Below are 19654 nucleotides of genomic sequence, written 5' to 3' on the forward strand. Positions count from 1 at the left end.
GCAAATAACTCTTAAATATTCTTAATAAGATTCCAAATAAAACTATGTTCCAGATACCCTTTTTAGGGTGCTTGAATATTTTCTAGGTCTTGGACCCTCAAACTGTCTATACATCACCTTCCAAGAAATATGCCTATTTCTAAGGGTTTCGATGGTTTATTATAGCCTATCTTTTCAAGTATTCAAATGGAAACCTAATGGCCTCAAATTCCAACTAAATCATAGTCTAAGATTCTTCATTCAATTATCTACACACTTATGCTCCTAATTGGCATAAACCAACCCATTCATCACTTCTTTAAACCTTTGCAATCTCCCTAAACACCTAGTTGGGTATAGTATTCTTGCCTAAGCCTTGAGTGTAAAAATAGAAAATCAACTCCAAATAGATCCAAAAGACATATTTATAGTATATATATAATGATCTTCTTGATTCCAAGAGTCCATTAAAGTTAAAATGTTAGAATTTGTGTTAGAACCATTTCTTCCTAACTTACTCTGTACAAGACAATGAAGAAGTCACCACAAAGAAATTTATCAAACACTTGAAAAAAAATCAACTTGCAAATTAAATGGTACTCCAAGAACTAGGATGGAAATGATAACTATTCATGCATCAAAGTTTCCCAACTCAATCCATTAATGTGTGGATGATTGGACTACAAGTAGACTAAGAAGATATTTTCTTGTATTACTGATTGTTTCAAGTAACAACTCTATACACCAAGAACAAAAACCCTTTCCTCAGGCCTGTCATAAGATTAGATAGCTATTTTTCATGTGTCATAACTTCTTGTATATCCCTCTAACTCTTCTTAGGTAGTTTGCACTTGTTTGGATAATGTTGTCATGACAACTTTGCAAAGTTGCAAAATTGTCATGAGCAACCTTCAGGGCTTTTGCATTCCAATGCACTCTAGTCTCAAATCCTATAGCAATGAGCTAATTTTGGTTCAAATAAAACATTGAACACATTTTAATACCTTTTCACTCATTTTGGGGTCAAAGTTAATGTTTGACCATCTTGGACATATCTAGTTGATGCATGAGCATCCTAGGTTTCATTGTAATCTTGCACTTTTGTTCATTCTGCCAGTTGCTACCGAGTTCCAATTACTGTCAAGTGCTACTTTCTAGTTACTACTAAGTTTCAATTGCTATTGAGTTATCCAGTTACTGCCAAATTATCTAGTGGGTGTCGAGTTATTTGGTGTGTGTTGAGTGAGGTTGTTATTTGTTGATGCTCAGTTCCTTCTTTAGTTGAGTTGTCTATGTTTTTGTTTCTTAGTGGGAGCTGACTTGCATATTTAATTTTGATCATGAATTCAATGATAGGGTCTTTTTTAGGGATGAGTGTTGACTATTTTGGGGTGGACCTTTCTATTATGTAATGTTCTGGAATCTTATGTAAGCCGTTTTGGCAAGTATAAATAGAGTGTTTAGGCTTAGGTTAAAGGGCAGAACTTAGAGGGTTTGAAAAGGGAATGCATATGTATTAGGGAATTAAAATTTAAAGCTAGATCATGTATTTGGAAGCTGCATTTTGTATTTGGCCATAACCCAGAAGGCCTTATAGTTGTACATGTATGTTGATTATTAGATGAATCAATAAACATGTTTTTCTCTTGCTCCTCCTTTGGTTGTTGTTCTTTGTGTTGTGTTTTCGCTATGTTAACTCTTCCATGGTGGTTTGGATAGCTGGGTGTGCCTTTGGCCCTAGTTATTTCATCCCTCCCTACATTAGGTGGTATTAGAGCTTGAGCTTTGTCCTTATGGTGATGGGATTGTGTAGAACCCTAAGTGAATTGGGTTGTAGGGTTGCAGATTTGTGGATTTGACCTATAACTTACAGAGGGTTATGATCTTGCAAGAACCTAATTTTTAAAGATGGTTTGAGGTAGAGGAAATGATGATAATACAATATTACACACATTGAGGTAAATTGTAGCTAGATTAGATGCCATGGAGATAGCCTAGAGGAGAGGAGCACATTTTGATGATGTAAGTAATGATGAAGCATAAGCACCAAACCCTAATCTAGAACCTAAAGAAGATCAAGATGAACCAAGGTTGTTGAGAGTATTATCTAGGGAAAATTAAAAGCTTGCTATAGAAGTTGTTCCTTATGATGGAAAATTGGATACCAATGCTAAGTTGGATTGGATATCTGAAATGGAGAATTTATTTGAGTATGAAAACACTCATGATAATAGGAAGGTGAAGATTACAGTTACTAGTTTGATAGGACATGCCTCATTGTGGTGGGGGAATTTGCAAACTAATAGACAAAGGAGAGGAAAGGAGAAGATAAGAACTGGGGTAAAGATGGTGAACAAGGTAAAGAACAAATTCCTTCCTATTGATTACCAAGTTAACTTGTTAAAAAAAATGCAAAATTTGAGACAAAAAGACATGAGTGTGAAGGAGTATATTGAGGAATTCTATAGATTGGACATTAGATCTAGACATGTGGATGATGATGTTGAGAAAATTGTAAGGTACATAAATGGATTGAGATCTAGAATTCAAGATGAAATAAGTTTTGTGAAATTGGAAAGTGTGGAAGAAGCATACCAATACACCTTGAAAGTTGAGGAGATCTTGACAAAGAAGCATGAATAAAGAAAAATAGGCAGAGGTGGTAGATTCCAGAGAGGAAGAGGTAGATCTTATGGAGAAGGTGGTAGATCTAACAACTATGTTCAAGATAAAGGCAAATCTGAATGGAAGAATGATGACAAAGGCAAGACTGAGTGGAAAGGTGGTGATTTTTACCAAGGAGTTATTAGTTCTTATTGAGGAAGAGGTAATTCTTATTCTAGAGGTGGATTTCATGGTAATTGTTTCAAATGTGTTAAAGAAGGGCATAAATATTTTAAATGTAGATTTTATGAAAGTGGGAGAGCTAATAGAAATGTTGTAATTCAAGGAGACACTGAGGGTTCACCAAGTGGACCCAAGGTTGGTGAAAATCTGATGGTAAGAAGAACCTTATGTAATAAAGGAAGTGATGAGGAACTTGTCCTAATGAGAAGTCTTTTCAAGACTAGATGTAAGATGGCTAGAAAATGCTACAAGGTGATCATTGGTAGTGGAAGTTCTACAAATTTGGCATTAGAAGAGCTGGTTAAAAAATTACAGTTGTAGAGATTAAAGCATCCTAAACCCTATCATGTTTCATGGATCAAAGATGAGCATAAGATATTGGTAAGTGAACAATGTGTTGTGAAGTTCAAGATTGGACATTACTTTGATGAAGTTTTGTGTGATATTATGCCTATGGATTTTTGTCATATTATTTTGGGTAGACCTTAGAAATATGATAGATATGTTATACATGATGGAAGATTGAATCAATACATTCTTTAGGTGATTGGGAAGAAACAAATATTGCTACCTTTGATTGAAAGTTTAGATGAGGCTAATTGTACTACTGTGAGAATTTGCATGGTTAATGGAAAATAATTTGAAAAAGAAATGAAAAGAAACCAAGTTTGCTTTTCTATACTTCCTAGAAGATTGAGTAATGACCGAGTGACAACAAAAACTAGTAATGACCGAGTGATAGTAGAAATTGGTAGAACTCGATAACTAGAAGAAATTGTAGAATTGTTGAATGAGTATAAAAAGATTCTTGTTGAGGATATTCCTAATGGTTTATCACTAATGATAAAAATAAGTCATTGTATGGATCTGATTCCTAGAGCTAGTTTTCAAAACAAAGCATCATATAGATTGACACCTATAGAGAATGAAGAGCTTAATAGACAAGTGCATGAGTTGTTGGAGACTCAGGGAAAGTTTGAGTCCATGTGTTGTACCTACTATATTAGCACCTAAGAAGAATGGAGAATGGAGAATGTGTATTGATTCTAGAGCTATTAACAAGATCATAGTGAAATATAGGTTTCCTATGCCGAGGATGGATGACATAATGGATTGTTTGAGTGAAGCAAAGTATTTTACCAAGATTGATTTGAAGAGTGGCTATCATTAGATTAGAATTAGAGAAGGTGATGAATGGAAGACTACTTTCAAGACAAAATATAGTTTGTATGAATGGTTGGTTATGCCTTTTGGTTTGACTAATTGATGGGGACACAACCCAAGCACAGAGAGGATACAACGAGAAAAGGGAAATTGTATTAACTATGAAAATAAGCTAGTACATTTAGTACAGAGATAATAGACTTCAAAACATGCCCTAAGGGCTTACAATAGCACAAAATTGGAGATAATTTCTCCTTTTGGTACCTCCTCTCAAACTCCACTCTGAACTACCTTTTACAATGCTAGTAATGTCCTTAAATAGACCCCAGAGGGTTAAGGACTAGGAGTACATTCTAGAAAGTGCTAGTAGGCATCCACCGACCAAGTAGAAGACTCTAGAAGCCACATTAGAAGTTGGTGCAAATCTAGAAGAATCCAAAAATGGTAACCAAACTTTTGGGAGGCATAACTTTTGAACCGTAGCTCCGATTGACGAATCGTTTACATTTTTGGAAAGCTCTCGAAGTGCTCTATAGCCCTATGGAACAACTTTGTTTGTCCCCCATTTTTAAGACCTTTTCAATGTCATTTAATTCCCCTAACCTAACTTTGAAGCATTCTTAGGGGGTCTCCAGAAATTGAAAAACTGCAATAACTTTCAAACCGTGGGGCCTTTTGACCTGATTCTTTTTTTGGAATGCTCTAAATTACAATTACATTCATCCAGCCAATTTACACCTTCTAGTTTACCAAAATAATGGCTCAATTACATACTCCTATTTTTTCAGCATTTACATGTATCCCAAGGTGTTCAAATACTCTATCCTAGAACACTAATAGTGGAATTGTGAGAGTTGAATCCTTTATTTGACCCAAATGGGTATCCAAAAATGAAAACACATGAAATAGAAACTAAGTCTAAGTACATTTTTTTTTGGGTGACACAACATTGCCCTTATACCTTTGGATGCTCCTGCATCACTAATGCACCTAGTACTTTCATGAGGTTAATGAATGAAGTTCTAAAAAGATTCTTGGGTAAGTTTGTGATTGTTCATTTGGATGACATTTTGATACTCAGTAAGACTAAGGAAGAACATCTTAAGAATGTTAGACAATATTGCAAAGATTGAAAGAGGAGAAGTTGATGATTAATCTGAAAAGTGTTCTTTTATGCAAGAAGAGATTGCATATTTGGGATTTGTGATTTTAGCTGATGGTTTGAAGATGGATCCTAAGAAGGTAAAAGCAATTTCAGAATGGCCTACACCTGAGAATGTGGGTGAGGTAAGATCATTTCATGGTTTAGCTAGTTTTTATAGGAACTTTATAAAGAATTTAAGTTCTATTTGTAATACTATGACTAAGACAATGAGAGGAGATAAAAAGGAATTCAATTGGACACATGGAGCTAGTAAGAGTATTGAGACTTTGAAACAAATGGTTGTTGAGTTTCCTGTATTGGCTTTACCTGATTTCAATGAGGTATTTTAAGTTGAATGTGATGCTAGTGGTAGTGCAATAGGAGTTGTATTGAGTCAAGAATATAAACCTGTTGCTTTCTTTAATGAGAAGTTGAATGATGCTAAAAGGAAGTATTATGTGTATGGTCAAGAGTTTTATGCTATTGTTCAAGCCTTGAAGAAGTGAAGACATTATGTGATTCCTAAAGAGTTTGTATTGTATACTGATTATAAAGCTTTACAATACTTGGTAAGTCAACATAAATTGAATCAGAGACATATGAATTGGATTGAGTATTTGCAGAGTTTTACATTTGTGATCAAGCATAAGAGTGGAGTTACTAATAGAGTTGTTGATTCATTGAATAGAAGGCATTCTTTATTGACTGAAATGAAGGTTTAAATTCTTGGTTTTGATGAAATGAAAGAGTTTTATGATACTAACCTTGATTTTTCTAAGGCATGGAGAGAGTGCAGAGCACCAAATCTAATAAATCACATAAGTAAGTAAGATGAATATTTAATTCAAGAAGGTATGTTGTTTAAAGGAATTTAGTTGTGTATCCCTAGAAGTTCTATAGGAGTTAATTTAATGAAGGAAAATCATAGTGTTGGATTGGTTGGACATTTTAGAATTGATAAGACATTGAGTTTGGATAAGGAGAAGTATTATTGGCCAAAAATGTATAAGGATGTTCAAAAATTTGTGAAGAGTTGTGGAGTTTGTCAAGTTGCAAAAGGAGTAAGTTAGAATACTAGTTTGTATACATGTATTGTTGTTCCTGAGAAACCTCAGAGTGACATTAGTATGGATTTTGTTCTTGGATAGCCTAAAATAATGAAGGGGTATGATTCTATATTTGTTGTTGTGGATAGATTTTCTAAAATGACTCATTTCATACCATGTAAGAAGACATTAGATGTTGAGCATGTTGCTGAACTCTTCTTTAAAGAGATTGTGAGATTGCATGGATTACTAAGAGGTATTATATCTGAGAGTTTGTTGGTTATTTTTGGAAGACTTTGTGGAAGAAGATGGGTATTGAGTTAAAGTTTAGTTCTACATTCCATCCATAGAAAGATGGAAAGACAAAGGTTGTAAATAGAAGTTTGGGTAATTTTTTGAGATGTTTAGTGGGAGATAAACCAAGTAATTGGGAAGTAGTGTTGGCACAAGTTGATTTTTCATATAATAATTCTATGAATAGGAGTATAGGGAAAAAAAAACCCTTTAAGATTGTTATAGGAATGCAACTTAGAGGAGTATCAGATTTGAGGGATGTTAATGATGAAGACAAGAGAAGTATTGTAGTGGAAGAATTTGCTGATTTTATAGAACCTTTGCATAAGCAAGTGAAGTTCAGGATGGAACAAAGTAATCAATACTATAAAGAGAACGCTAATAAGTCTAGAAGACATCATTTTTTTGAAGTTGGTGATGAGGTGATGGTTCATTTGAAGAAAGGAAGATTTCCTATTGGAACATATAGTAAACTAAAGATGAAGAAGTTTGGACCTTGTAGGATCTTGAAGAATTTTGATAGTGGTAATGCTTATGAAGTTGAATTACCTAACGACATGGATATATCTCCTATATTCAATGTTGCTGATTTATATAAGTATCATGAGTCAGATGATGAAGTTGTTGTATTAGATGATTATCCTAAGAAGTAGATTGAAGTAGTTGAAAAGGTATTGGATCAAAGAGTTGGTAAGAGAAAAAGAGGAAAAGATTACTATGAGTATTTGGTGAAGTGGAAGAATAGACCAGTTGAAGATGCTACATGGATTTCTTAACCTGAGTTGGATTCAGCTAGGGTTGTGACACTTACATGATTTAGGAGAGTCATTTCTTTCAACCCTACTTGTCTGATGCAAGAGAATCCTAGGTTTCCTTGTAATCCTACACTTTTGTTCATTCTACTAGCTACTATAGAGTTCTAGTCACTGTCGAGTGCCAGTTTCTAGTTGCTACTGAGTTCTAGTTAATATTAAGTTATCTAGTGTATGTCGAGTTATCTAGTGTGTACCAAGTTATCCAGTGGGTGTTGAGTTATCTAGTGTGTGCTAAGTGAGCCTGTTATTTGCTAATGCTCGGTTCCTTCTTTACCTGAGTTGTCTATGTTTTTGGTTCTTAGTGGGAGTTGACTTGCATATTTAATTTTGATCATGAATTCAATGAGAGGATCTTGTTTAGGGATGAGCATTGACCATTTTAGGGTCAAACTTTCTATTATGTAATGTTCTAGAATCTTATGTAAGCCATTTTGGCAAGTATAGATAGAGTGCTTAGGCTTAGGTTAAAGGGCAAAACTTAGAGGGTTTGAAAGGGGAATGCATATATATATTTGGGAATGCAAATTTAAAACTAGATTGTGGATCTGGAAGTTATATTTTGTATCTGGTTGTAACCCAAAAGGCCTTACAGCTGGGCATGCGTAATGATTATTGAGTGAATCAATAAAAGTGTTTTTCTCTTCCTCTTCCTTTTGTTGTTGTTCTTTGTGTTGTGGTTCCACTATCTTAACTCTTGCATAATGGTTTGGATAGCTGGGTGTACCTTTTGGTCCTAGTTATTTCATCCCTCCTCATGTCACTAGTGAGCTAAGGCAATTACAAGACTATATGAGAAATCACCTAGGAATCCTTGTGCCAATGGCCTATGAAACTCCTAAACATCTCAAACACACACACACACACACACACACACACACACACACACACACACACACACACACACACACACACACACACACACACACACACACACACACACACACATAGTTAGGACTATGAACCATCCCTTATTCACTAGTGGTTTGGCTAGGACCACTATAAACCAAAAGTTTTCTAGAGTATGCCAATTCTCTAGGTGCTTCTACACCAACGGGACATCTAGTGGTTTTGGAATATTCCAAATGTCCAATAGGTTCTTCCATATATGTTTCTAGGGAGGGGATATTTTTTCTATGATTAATGCTAAAGTCTACATTATTGAGGTAGTTGAGTCATTTTTTAACAAATATTTCCTCATAGAATGCTATATTATCTCATTTGTTTAGTTTAACTTGCAAGAGATAGACTATGAAGGTTTCAATGATATCACTATTGGATCCCCATGTGTTCTAATAATTCAAGCATCTTTCTACAAACACCTTTTCAACTGCTTACCTAACTAGGTCATCTATGTTGTTGAGAAGCATACTCCAATGTTCTAGTTTTATGTCTCCCATAAAATCCATGGTTCTAACTTTTGAAGAATGGTAAAGCACAATGCAGGCATCTATTGTCAAATTAAGAGTTTGGAGGGAGGAGGAAAGGTTAAAATAGGTAGGGATATATAGATAATTTTAGATTAATCTTGTGTGAAGAATGGGAAAGAATGTCATTATAATTAAGGAAGAGTAGAAGAAATCATTGTCTCAAGGTAAGATAATTTTAAATTCATGACCCTTATCACCTAAATCCCATGGTGATAATACCAAATATACAACTCATTAAAATAATGAAAAGGGAGAAGGGATGCAAAAAAAATGGATGAAACTAACTAATGAAGATGATAGGGTAAGGTACTATACTAAATAATCATGCTAAAGGGAAAAATCACTTTAATAAAAGGAAACAATACAAGAGGTAACTCTAGAGTCCAATCATAAATTTAAAGGGAAAATACCATCCTTGGAAACTAATCCTAGATATAATGAGAGAAACCTTAGATAAAGTTTAGCCTACTAAATTTTTTATTCTAGATATACAAAATAAGATGAAAGGGACATAAGAGTATATGCATGGAAATTTATTTATTAATGGTTAAATTATATGGTTTGATTTATATTATTAGAAGATCTATATGTAAGTATGCATATGAATTGAATATATCTAAATATATAAATATGAATATTTAAATAGGATTAAAGAGGGGGTGAATGATCAAGGAAGAAGGTTTAACATAATATTGATATAAAATTACAAATTTGTATAAATATATAGAACATCTAGGCATTGACATGGATATTGGTTCTTTAGTGGGATAATTACACACACACACACACACACACACACACACACACACAGAGAGAGAGAGAGAGAGAGAGAGAGAGAGAGAGAGAGAGAGAGAGAGAGAGAGAGAGAGAGAGAGATTATTTGCATATATATATATATATATATATATATATATATATATATATATATATGATTGGAACTATTTTATTTATTTATAGCACATATCCATCTTAATACTTCCATGGACTTATATATTTATGCATAATTGGAACTTTATACTATACATTCTTAATTTGATAAAGTTATAGGTGTTAACACTAAAATATATTATAAGGGGGTCTACAATTATTATTATGATAAATTTCTATTATACTTACACTATCAACACCATTATTGGCTAGCTCATTAACTTTTTATCTTCCTTCTCTAGAGAGGTTTTTGAAATCAGTATTTGAGATGTATGCTAATATATCTATTCTATGTTTTAATATAGAATTGAGTTTCTAGTTTGGAATTGTTAGAAAAAATAGTCCACCAAGATAATTGGGGGGTGAATCAATTATCCAACAATTAAAACATTTATGAATCTTAAATAATCTTAACCATTCAACCAAAGTAAACAACAACCATAACAAAATGCACATACACAATCACACTAGATATGTTAACTAGGGAAACCCTTGATTAGAGGGAAAGCCCTGATGGGAATAATGGCCACAAGATGATGTAGTAATATAAATATTCCTTGTTAGAGGATGGACCCTATTATGAGTCTATTACAACATTTAGTACATATGAGTCCCTATTAGGAGTTGTAGAAGGCAGAAGGACTCACTATCCAAACAACTTCTGGGGCAAGACCACTTAACTCATTGTCCAACTGATCTTTCCACTATCCCTTGCAAAATAATTGTCTGTACTATACTTCAACTTCTTTCCTCTATCCTGTCAACCAAACCAATCACTGTCAGACCTTGTAGACTAGGTCACAAACCTCAGATCCAAATAAAAAACTTTAGATCACATAATAAAACATCAGCAATGAAGTTTTCTCCAACTTCACTCTTCTTTCCTTATCTTCACATTCTACTCTTCATGCTACTTACAATCATTCACTTATTGCTTGCATGATAAAGGAAAATATCCTTCCTTTATATTGAATCCATAAAAGAATTCCCTAATTGGTTGTTACACCTTCTCAATTAATTATTATAGGACCTCATTAAGAACATGTTACACTTAGCAATAACATTAATCTTTCACCTTGTAACTCGAATAAATTTTTGTACATATGACATTATGATGAGAAAGCTTAGCTATGTCATCTCCAGAATGTCTTCTTCAAATCTTTAACTTTAGATTCTTAGAATAACAATTCTACTAAGAGATATAAGAAGTTTACTAGAACATGCTTCTGTAAACTCTATCTCAGAACAGTCTTCAATAAAACTTTCATAACTTCTTCCAAACTTAATATCTTATGTTTCGAAGGTTAGCTATATATAATAGACACTTAGTATTATCTCCCTTTAACCTTACTAGTGAAAGTACTCAATGATTTATCTGTACCAACTTGATCTTTCCATTGTTCTTCTATTAGATACCATAGAAAAATGCTATGTTGACATCAATGACAAACAAAATCATGAATGTAACATATCATCATGATAATTATCTAATCACGTTTCTACAATACTCCCCTGTAGAAGTATCATTAGCATTCATGTTTCCAACAATCTCCCCCTTTGTCATTAATGGCAACATAGATGAAAAATATCTAGTTCCAAAAATAGTAACTTAAAAAGACTATTAACCTTTCTTTTCAAATGCTCTTCATCAATCATTCTCCCCTATTGATATATCTCAATGTGCTCTATATTATCTTCAATCTCTCCTTCAATTTACTTTATAAAAAACTATTTTTCATGTTGTATTCTCTCCCCCATTTACATCAATGTCAAAGGTTTTAGCAATCATCAATCTCTACAACAACTATCTCTAACTTGCTCAAGTGTCCAACGACTCTATTCAAAATAACATCCAATGGGAGTCCTTGATGACTCTGTCCATCATAGATACTCCCCCATACAAGAAGCATCAACATTTAGTCTAGACAAACAATAGTGATCTATTACACTAGACTAATGCACTCTTCCATCAACTACTTTGATGTAGGAAGGGGAATAACCCCTAGCATACCTTGAAAATACTCAAAAGTCTCTTTGGGAAGAGGCTTAGTGAAAATATCTACAATCTAATCTTTGGTGCTTACATACTCCAATTTGATTTCCTTTTCTGCAACTTTCTCTCTCAACATGTGAAATTTGATAGAAATTTGCTTAGTCCTAGAATGCAACACTAGATTCTTTGACATATTTATTGTACTTGTGTTATCACAATGTATGACAATAGGCTCACTAAATTCTATCCTTATATCCTTTAGCATTTGCTTCATCCTAAAAACTTGATTAAAAATGTTTTTTGCTACAACATATTTTGCTTCTGTTGTACTCTGTGAGATACAATCTTACTTCTTTCTTAACCAAGAAACCAATCTTCCTCCAAGAAAGAAGGCTCCACCATTGGTGCTCTTTTTGTCATCCATACTACCTACCCAATCAGCATCAATATAGGCATATAATTTGAAATCATTAGATCTATCATACCACAATCCAAACTCTAGTGTTCCTTTAAGGTATCTAAATATCCTTTTAACTGTTGCATAATGTGCTTCTCTAGGATCAAATTGAAATCTTGCAACAATTCCAACGTCATTTTCTATATCTAGCCTAGTGTGAGTCAGATATTACAACCCTCCAATTATAGATCTATACTTCTTCTTCTTAACGGTAGGTGTCTCATCCTTTGTAGATAACTTGTGTCCAGTTACCATAGGTGTTCCAATTGGCTTACATATTTCCAAACCAAACCTTTTTAGTAGACCTTTCAAATGCTTAGTCTGAGAAATAAAGTTTCCTTCTTTTTCCTGTACAATCTATAATCCTAGGAAGTATTTCATCTCTCCTTTCATACTTATTTCAAATTCCTTCTTCATTTCTTCTACAAAATTTTCACTTTCATCATCATCTCCTCCAAATATGATATCATCAATCCATCATATATTTCTTTCCAATATAGATTACTATCTGTCATACCTCTGCCAAATCCAAGCTTTGTCAAATGCTTGTCCAACCTTGCATAACTAGTTTTGGGTGCTTGCTTCCAATATTCATCTTTACATGCTTCATTTGTATTCTTTGGTTCAACTTGAGCTATCAAACATAGTTCTTCATTGATTTTTCTTCTTGTAATCACACCTTTATCTTTTCTTTTGATGATATATTTTGGTGGATGATTCTTTGTCATATCCTTACTAGAAGTAGGAGTTGTTATCTCAACTCTTAGCTCTATTAAAGGTTCCAAGCTATGTTCATACCTTTTCTCTCCTTCATTCTGCAAATCATTGTTAGTCTCAAAGAATACTTCATCATTCCTTGGTTTAGTAACAACATTCTCATCATCAGAATTGTAATCAACTACTTTTTCTTATATCCTAAATTTCTCATCAACTCTTACATTTGCACTCTTAACAATAGTCACCAAAGCTATCTCTTCTACTACTTCCTCTTCATTAACCAATTCGAGCTCATTATCTTTACCATCACAATCATTCAAGAATATTTTCATACTTGCTTTAAATTCTTCATCTTCATCAAAAAGTGAACTCTTTCTAGTTTTCCTTAATCTCTTAGGACATCTAGACAAAAAAGACCAAACTCTTTACATGTCCAACAATTTTTTTTTAATACCTTTTGGCTCTCTTTTCATGAGGAAATCAATACCTTCCTTGATCTTCATGTATTCTTTGGATCTAGATCTATCTTTTCTTGTGCTTCTATTCTTTTGTATACAACAAAAGGATTTTGGATTTGCAAGCTTGATACTGTATTCTTAACACAAATATGATAACTCACCAAGAATCTCCATCATTTGGGTGTCAAAATTTCATCTATCTAACTTAGGACTATCTTTTTGAACTAACTCGACACTAATCTCCCAAAGTTGTTATGCTTTACCTTCAAGGACCTTATGCTTTAATACCAATTGTTAGAAATAATAGTCCACAAAGATAACTAAGGGTGGGGGGGGGGGGGGGTTTGAATCAATTATCCAATAATTAAAACATTTATCAATGTTAAATAATCTTAACCATTTAACGAAAGTAAACATTAAGCATAACAAGATGCACATACACAATTACACTAGATATGTTAATTAGGGAAACCCTTGATCAAAGGGAAAACCCTAGTGGGAATGATTCCCACAAGATGATGTACTAATATAAATATTCTTTGTTAGAGGATGGACCCTGTTAGGAGTCTATTACAACATTTAGTACATATGAGTGACTATTAGGAGACTTTGAATCCCTGTTAGGAGATTCCAACCCTATTAGGAGTTGTGCTAACCCTGTTAGGAGTTGTAGAAGGTAGAAAGACCCACTGTCCAAACAAATTTTTGGGCAAGGCCACTAAACTCACTATCCAACTATTCCTTGTAGAATAATTGTCTATATTGTACTTTACCTTCTTTCCTCTATCCTGTCAACCATACCAATCACTACCAGACCTTGTAGACTAGGTCATTAACCTACATTCTAAATAAAAAAAACTTCAGATCACATAATAAAACCTCACCAATGAAGTTTTCTCCAACTTTTCTTTGTTCTACTTATCTTTGCATTTCTCTTTGTGTACTGCTTAAAATAATTAACTTCTTGCTTTCATGATCAAGGAAAATTTCCTTCCTTTATACTAAATCCATAAAACAATTCCCTAAGTTGGTTGTTACACCTTCTCAATAAATTATTATAGGACCTCATTAAGAACACGCCACACTTAGTGATAACATTAATCTTTCACCTTGTAACTTGAATAACTTTCCATACGTGTGACATTATGACCAATGAGATTAGCTAAGTTATCTCCAGAATGTATTCTTCACATCTTTAACTTTGGCTTCTCAGAATGGAAACTCTTCTAAGAGATATAAGAAGTTTACCATAACATGCTTCTGTAAAATCTATCTTAGAACAATCTTTACCAAAACTTGCATAAATTCTTCTAGACTTAATATCTTATCCTTTTGAGGTTAGTTGCATATACTAGATACTTAGTATTATCTCTCTTTAACTTGTCTAGTGAAAGTACTCAATGATCTATCTGTACCAACTTGATTATTCTGTTGTTCTTTTGTCAAATACCATGAAAAATTTCTATGTTGACATCAATGAAAAACACAATCATGAATGTAACATATCATCATGATAATGATCTAATCATGTTTCTACAACACTCCTCCATAGAAGTATCACTAGCATTCATTCTTCCAACAAGAATCTTATTGAATCTTAAGTTGATGAAAATATGGGAGTCTCCTATTTCTAGTGATATGATACCAATTTCTCTTTATAATATGAACCAATATATCAATGATGTGATTTGTGCCATGTTATTAGTTGATTCATTTAAAGATTTTTCTAGTTTTACTATTACATATATTATCTTCCCAATTATGGATTACACACCCAATGCTAGATACCCCAATGTTTCCTTTGGAGGCCCCATCAAAGTTCCACTCACACAATCTAACTTTAGGTGTACCCATTTATATGTCATTCTATATTCTCTACCTTATTTCCACCTTTAACATTATGGGGTGGGGGGGATTATTAATCCAAACTAGTTTTTTCTTATAGTACCATCCCATTGTGTGAATATTCATTTTTTGTGGTTAAGTTGCACAACCTATTATATAAGGTTTCCACTATGCTAGCCTCAAATTTGTTTCCTAGGGTTTCAATCATCATCATTTTATCTTGAAATATTCTTTATTTTTCTTCCATAGTTCCCATGCAACTATAGATGGTGTTATTTTCCATATGTTAGTGTATAAACTATTTTTCATTTTCATTAGACATTGTTTAAAAAAAAACTATTAATTTATTGGGGTGAGATGATGAAAAACTTGATTTGTTATAGATTTTTCTCCAACAAGTATTAATATAAGGAAAATTGAGAAGGATGTGGTCTAATGATTCCTCTTGTTGTTTACAAACTACACATCTTAAGGGTCCTTTATAACCCAATTTTTTGAACCATTATTTTAGGAGTAGGCAATTTTGCATGGCTTCCTATAAGAAGGTTTCAACTTTGAGAAAACATTATTTATTCCAACATAGGTGTAAAGGGTCTCTATGATGCAGAGCTACACATTGAGACACCTCTTATGGGATTAGCACTCAAGAGGCTCCATTACTAGGCTCTTGCACATCAATAAGGAAAATTTTGAACACGTTCACTTTCTCCACTCTCCATTCTCCAACTACTTACTCTTTTCTCCAATTTATCCTTAATTAAGATCAAATTGACTCACTCCTCATTTTCTTCCCAAGTCTCTCTAGGTGACCTCAAATAGGCTAAATGCTTCACCACCTTCAAATCAAACCCAACAACATATGGAACCTTGGTTTTGATCCTAGGGAATTTAAAACATGTTCCAACCCCAAAAATTGATCCCTCAAACAAAATCACTATACTTCCTTCTTTAGGGGTGTACTTTCTTAGTAGCTTTGTTCAACTAGTTTTCTCCCCCTAACTAAAAATTTATCCAAAATACTTCCCAAACTATAGGGATTTTAAAATACCCTTTTTGGATTTATATCCAAACCCCAATTACCAATTTCTAAATCTCAAAATAAATCACCTCAAATTGATAACTTTCAAATAGCTAATTGCCCTAATTAGGCCAAATTTACAAAGAAACTATTGGATATCTATGTATCTTAACAAATTAAAATCATGGATTAGCTTGAGTTTCCTAAAAACATCCCAAATCCAAATTTATAGCTTCTCATTCAACCTAATCTCTAATTTTATCAAGTTTGTAATGTTGATCACAATGCAACTTTGCTAAAAACACCCTCTAGGGCATCAATTTAAAATTGAACCCTTCTACCAACTCACAAATAACTTGTAGAATCTTAAAGTATAATATTTGAACTAGAGATTCATAAAGGGTTGTTAAAAATTACTTGTGAAAATTAAAGTTATAAGCATTTCTTATTGAAACAATAGGTTTAAGATCAATTTTAGATCCCATAACACAAATTTCCCATATTATTATTAAAAGTTACACTTATAAATCAAAAATTCAATGCACAAGTAAGTTAGCTCACACCAAAAAACTTCACATGTTCCAATTGGTTTCAAACTCTGAGAGGACTATACATGTCTGTACAAGTGTCTGCAACAACAAAATCAACTATAAAAAGGTACTTGTTCATTCAAGTAACGTTTGTCTTACATCAAAATCAAATAAAATGTCACCTCAATGACCTCATTCAACCTTATAGGTATTAAATTCATTTGAACCATGACTTCTATGGTCATCCAAGTGGATTGAACCTTAAACTTTCATGCTACACAAAAATTGCAAAGTTGCAAAAATTAAACTTTTACTATTTTGCAAGAAATATTGTCAAATTACAACTTTATGAGATTGGTAAGGAAGATCTCATTTTACCACACCAAACACATCCTAATGGAATCATAACAATAAAAATCAGCTATATTACACCTTGGTGTCCTTGTTTGGCCATCTTCACACAATGAATTATAAACCTGCCTAAAATAGAAAAGCCAAACACATTTGGGAGTTATTACTAAATTAGACAAAAAAAAAAAAAACTTTCAAATGTTCTTTTAGTGCACTTAAGGTCCTAATTGACCTTGTCCTCTTGATTGGTTCCAACAAGTGCCCATGCACCATACTCCCCTAAGGAAAGAATCTCAAGTCCACTTGAGATGCGCTCTTGCAAAGATGTACCATTTTTAGTGAATTGATTTTCAGTCATCCAAATTACTTATAATTCTTGTTTACCTTTCTGCTTTACTAGGTATCATTTATACTTTGTCCTTCCTGTGTTCTCCACCTTGGTATCTAGGATCTTCTTCAACTTGGGTCATTCTAATTTTGGGTTATCCATGAAATCCTTGTCAACTTCTAATGATTCTTGTGAAATATCCTCCTGAACTTCTCCTTTAGAAGGTGTTAGATCTTACACATTGAAAATTGTGGATATCCCTATATCTGCTAGTAATTGAATTTTGTATGCATTATTTCCATATTTCTCAAGAATTTGGTATGGCCTAGCCTTTCTTGATATCAATTTTTTGTGTTTTTATTTTGGTAACCTCTCCTTTTTTAGGTATGACCATGCCAAGTCCCCTATTTCAAACTAAATTTCTCTCCTTTTTTGATCTACTAACTATTTTTACTTTCTTGATGCTTTTTGAAGTTGTAATTTGACTTGATCATGCACCTCCTTAATTGATTTTGCAAATATTTCTCCATCTACATTGATCTAATTTGTTTGAGTTAACTCTCTTAACTCTAAGATTCCCCTAGGATGCATCCCATAAATAATCAGAAAGAGTGACTTCCCCATGCTTTTATTGATGGTGTCATTGTATGACAATTCCAATTGGGGTACTATGCAATCCCACTTTTCACCATTCTTTCTTGTAAGGAATCTTAGCTAATTACCTAACAATCTATTTGCAACCTCTATTTGCCCATCTATTTTGGGTGATAGGCTGAAGAAAATGACATATTTATGCCTATTTTACTCCAAAAGGTCTTTCAAAACTGATTTTTTTTTTACATCCCTATCTGACACTATTCTTAAAGGAAATCCATGGATCCTTTCCACTTCTTTGAATAATAGGTTTGCAACACATGAATAAAGACTAGTTGACTCTCATGGAAAGAAATGAGCCATTTTATTGAATCTATCCAAAAAAACATAAATCCTATTGAATCTCCTTTGTGTTTTGGGCAACCCCATTAGAAAATCCATGCTTACACTTTCCCAAGGCCTTGAGGGAATAAGTAAGGATTTATGAAGACCTTCATTACTGGCTCTCACTTTGCATTTTTGACAAATAGTACATGTCTTAATGAACTTCCTAACACCCATTTGTAATTCAGGAAAAAATAGTGTCTCCTTATGAACTCTAATATCTTATCCAAACCAAATTGAATAAATATGGTTCCACTATGCTTCTCTTGTATGATATTTTCTCTCAAGGAAAATTTAGGCACACATAACTAGCCACCTTCAAATAGGAGTCCATTTTGTATCAAAAATTTTGAATACTAATGATTATATTTGTCATTTAGATCAAAAAATACCTGATTATCTCTTTGAAATCATAATCTTCTGCATTTTATCCCTTCAAGGCATCTAGTCCCACAATTTTGAGTTGGGTATTTTCTATGGTGAGTTTCCTTCTACTTAATGCATCTTCCACCTTGTTTTCAACTCATTTTTTATGGTTGACAAAGAAGTTAAAATATTGTAGGATCTCTACACATTCTATATGCCTATGTCTTGACTTTTCTTAATTGTTAATAAGACTTAAGGCCCAATTATCATTATAGACTATGAAATATCTTAGTAAAAAATATTGAGAGATTGAACTAAAGCATACATCTCAAGTTCATATGAGGAATACCATTTTTTTCCCCTCACTGAGCTTCTCACTTAAAAATTATATGGGCATGCCCTCTTGACTCAAATCGCTTCATATATCCACATAACTAGCATTGCACTCAATCTAATTTTTTTGTTAAAATAAGGGAATGCAAGAAAATATTATTTTTCTACCTTTAATTTGAGAAACATAAAGACCTCATTGGCTTCCTTAGTCCAAATTAACTTAAATTTCTATCCCCCCTTTATTGTATTCAAAATAGGTGTACAAATATGTTTCTAATTTTTTTTATAGAATTTAGCTAAACCATGAAAATTTATGACATTAGAAATGGTTCTAGGAGTACACTAAGAAAGAGTGAAATTTACCTTATCTTGAACCATCTTCAAGGTGCCCTTAGATATGAAAAATCCCAAATAGGTGAGTTCTTCTTTCATAAATGTACACTTCTCTATGTTAATTGTCAATTTCTCCTTATGCTATCTCTTCATCACCATGTTCAAGTGTTCCAAATGCTTCTCTTTGGTTTTGCTAAAGATTAGGATGCCATCTAAATACACTATCAAAAAAATTACTATGCAATCCTTTAGGACCTCATTTATCAACCTCATGAATGTGATTGGAGCATTGGATATGCCAAAT

This window comes from Cupressus sempervirens, chromosome 3, assembly GCF_028749045.1.
Source record: "Cupressus sempervirens isolate cs-2001-9-10 chromosome 3, ASM2874904v1, whole genome shotgun sequence".
Classification (NCBI taxonomy): Eukaryota; Viridiplantae; Streptophyta; class Pinopsida; order Cupressales; family Cupressaceae; genus Cupressus; species Cupressus sempervirens.